Source organism: Palaemon carinicauda, chromosome 41 (assembly GCF_036898095.1).
Source record: "Palaemon carinicauda isolate YSFRI2023 chromosome 41, ASM3689809v2, whole genome shotgun sequence".
Classification (NCBI taxonomy): domain Eukaryota; kingdom Metazoa; phylum Arthropoda; class Malacostraca; order Decapoda; family Palaemonidae; genus Palaemon; species Palaemon carinicauda.
The window spans coordinates 53,314,708-53,318,406 of NC_090765.1; the positions used below are offsets into that span (position 1 = coordinate 53,314,708).

Here is a 3,699-nt window from a genome sequence, read left to right on the forward strand (position 1 = left end):
TATATACATATACACACATATATATGAATATATTATATATAAAATTATCTTGTAAAATAAATCCAACGAGGCAAACTGTGTTGAATCACATGAATAATGACCGTTCACAAAAGGGTTATTTCTCTCAGGATTAAAAAATGCAATCAAAGCAAACCATATTTATTACCGCCCGCTGTTTTGAAAATGAACGTGATATCCCCGCAGAGTTTTACATAAACTTTTTTAAATATTACATAATTCTAAAGCAATTTAGTTTCCATGTTTCTTTCCATTTAACGTTATTTTTCGCGAACAGTATTTTACATAATTCTTTTTTTTATATACGAAACAAGTATGTTTAGCCTTCTATTCATCTTTCATTCTGGAAAACAACAACATTGAACAATTATTGCATTAATGGCATTACTAATTTCTTATATTGATAATATTCTTCGACACGCGATAATACCTATCATAATAGCTCCACATCTCCCCGATGGATTTCCCCGTCTTAAGAACTATATCATTATTTTCAATAATCTACATGCAAAGAAATAAGGACAAGATATATAATGTTTAATATCTAATAACAAATAAAAATAACAAGAGATTTTTTTTAAAAAATATGTAGATTTTAACGTAAGTTTTTAAATTTAAGTAAAATTTCTAAGATCTCCAACATGTGTCATTAAGTACACCTAAATTTTTTAAATTTTAGTAAAATTTCTAAGATCTTCAACATGTGTCATTAAATGCACCTTGCCCAAAAGCGCTCTATCCACCCAGCCATCATCTATCAGCAGACATCTTCCTTACGCAGAAGGGACTAATACGCGAACAACAACAGATATGCCAAGCACCGTAACACGAACTCTAAACACCCTCGACAACGTGTTCTCCAAACAATGATCTTAAAAAGAGGTTACATAACACATTGAATCATCGTTGTCTTGAGGGTCCTTGGGGGAGGGTCCTTGGGGGAAGGGGTGTGTGTGTGAGGGGATAAGGGCCAGCAGTGAGAGAGAGAGAGAGAGAGAGAGAGAGAGAGAGAGAGAGAGAGAGAGAGAGAGAGAGAGAGAACGAAACCTCGCTTAGCAACTCGAGAAACCTTCAACCATACCTCTTCCCTATCTCGCCCCCATTTCTTGCCATCTTACTTCCTATACATATGTTGGTGTGTACAGATAGGTGTACTTCCTATACATATGTTGGTGTGTACACATCGGTGTACTTCCTATACATATGTTGGTGTGTACAGATCGGTGTACTGTATATACAGTAACTAGAAGTCGTGCACCAAACGCTTTTTTTTTTTTTTCTACATCTTTGCTGACTATGGATTTTCTATAGTAAAAGATATATTAGGCTACCCTGATAAAAACAATTTTATACGGAATGTAGGGGGAACTTAGTTGTCAACGATGTACAGGTGACTTCATTGTCGACAATATACAGGGGACTTAGTTGACGAAAATGTACAGGAAACTTCGTTGTCGACAATAAACAGGGAACTTCGTTGTCGGCAATGTACTATTAACTTAGTTGTCGGCAATGTACAGGGAACTTAGTTGTCGGCAATGTACTATTAACTTAGTTGTCGACAATGTACAGGAAACTTAGTTGTCGACAATGTACAGGGAACTTTGTTGTTGACTGTACATTGAAAAGTAGTAGTCGACAATGCTTGGCAAAAAGAATGTGTTTCCAATGTATTGTTTACATTAAGACTCGATACTTCCTGAAATCTAAAAAAAAAAATTATTCAAGAAATAAACATTTGCACCTTCACCTTATCATGAATTACAACATTTATGTACTTGAAAATGTAGCGCAATCGATGAATAAATAGCTCTTGTCATATATATATATATATATATATATATATATATATATATATATATATATATATATATATATATATATATATATAGTTAGTGTTTCAGAGCCACAGATTTTCCTTATGGCATGGTTACAACCTTTGATTAACGTAGTCCCCCATAATATAAAATGTTGCATAAATAAAAACACATAAACGAAACTGAAGTTGAACACGGAGGAATCATGGGAGGGCCATATAACTGCAAGGCTTAGTGAGTCACTTTCTCTAACAAATATTTTTTTTATCATACCTTCAAACCAACCGAGTTAATAACCCTTTAAACCTATTTTCTCTAGAAAAAGTAAAGTATACGATGTGGGTGTCTTAGTTTTACTGTGCTCTTAATAATATTTTTATAAATAAAATACAAAAATACATTTAGTAGGGATAAAACATGTTTCATATAATACCTACAACATGCTAAAAACATTAATAACTTATCCATTTTTGCTTATGATGCAAAAAAATGCTACATGGATAAATAAAATGAAAATAGTGCAAAAAATTTTAATACATACAAGCTTTAAATTGCAATTCCTCTACAGCTGGAGGCAATAGTGAGGGGATAATAGTTTTTTTTTATTGGTCTTACATCAAAAGAATGTCAGATAAGGGAGGATCTTTTAAAGGGCAGCAAAGTGGGGTTAGAAGGAGGGGGGATGGGGGTGGAGAGAGCGATAAAAGGAGGGACTTCGCAAGGATACAACTTTTTCGCTAGTTTTCCCTCCATGTGATAGAATCTTTCATGGATATAATTCGAAATTAACTTGGGTGGATAGACATCTAGCTAACATACTTTGCACACTTCGTAAGATGAACATAGGATAAAAAAAAAAAACAGCCAAACGCTTATATTCTTCTATTCTTCTCTTCATACAACCGTAAGGGCTTTTTTTTTCTTGAGGTGTCTAAAACAGTAGATAAGGAGCTAACGTAAACCCCTATAGCAAATCCATCACGTATTCTCTCTCTCTCTCCTCTCTCTCTCTCTCTCCTCTCTCTCTCTCTCTCTCTCTCTCTCCTCTCTCCTCTCTCCACTTTTCAATCAGCATGTTGCACACCAAAAGACGCGCGTTGCCTAAGTTTGTTGCTGAAAAATTCATCCACTATAGCTTAGCCTGCAAGTAACAATCAACTGTTTCAATGCAAGGGGGTGGGGGTGGGAGATTGGGGTATTCCTGCATAATATAACATAAAAAATGTCTGGACATAACTAGTAAGAACTCATAATAGGAACTCTTAAAATATGAATTATAGATGTGGTCATTACCACCCAGGACAAAAGTAGCACTTGGAATACAAACTGAAGAATCAACACGAGCCATAGCGTCACCAACATCAACATTATCCACATCAACAAGACAGCAAACTTGGGTCTTATAGCCTAGACATATGTGGCCGATGACAGCGTCCGTAAGCTTTGTTTTACCCCCCCAGGATTAAATCAACATCCCGCCCTCTCCGAGAAATGAAGATCTACGAAGCCTATATGTTGCACCAAACGAGGACAGGGCCAGAGTCCGTTCCCGTATCCCTCAACACGGCCAATGTCAATCAAGGTGCACGATGAAATCAATCAAAATCACAAAACCCGACACGCTGATAATTTATCAGAAGTCACACGTTTATTTTTTTTTTTCTTTCATTAAATGAGGAAGAAACAAAACAAATCTATGTCCAAGTGTAAAGGCGAGATAAATAAAGATGTAAACACAGACACACACATCGAGGCTATGTGTAGCCACAAAGACACAACATCGTAATCATCAACACACGAAAACACTGTGAAAAAGACACACACGGCATGAGAGGCTTGGCTTGGAAGGCAACACACGCGGCAC

The 3,699-nt window shown here is 35.8% G+C and overlaps 1 protein-coding gene across 1 annotated transcript in view; it reads right to left on the reverse strand.

Moving 5' to 3' along the window:
* Positions 1–3,699, reverse strand: part of LOC137632659 (protein abrupt-like) — a 22,967-nt gene extending 19,268 nt beyond the window's left edge. The window contains exon 1 of the mRNA XM_068364728.1: positions 3,660–3,699. The gene's annotated coding sequence lies outside the window, so the exon portion shown is untranslated. The remainder of the gene's footprint in view (positions 1–3,659) is intronic.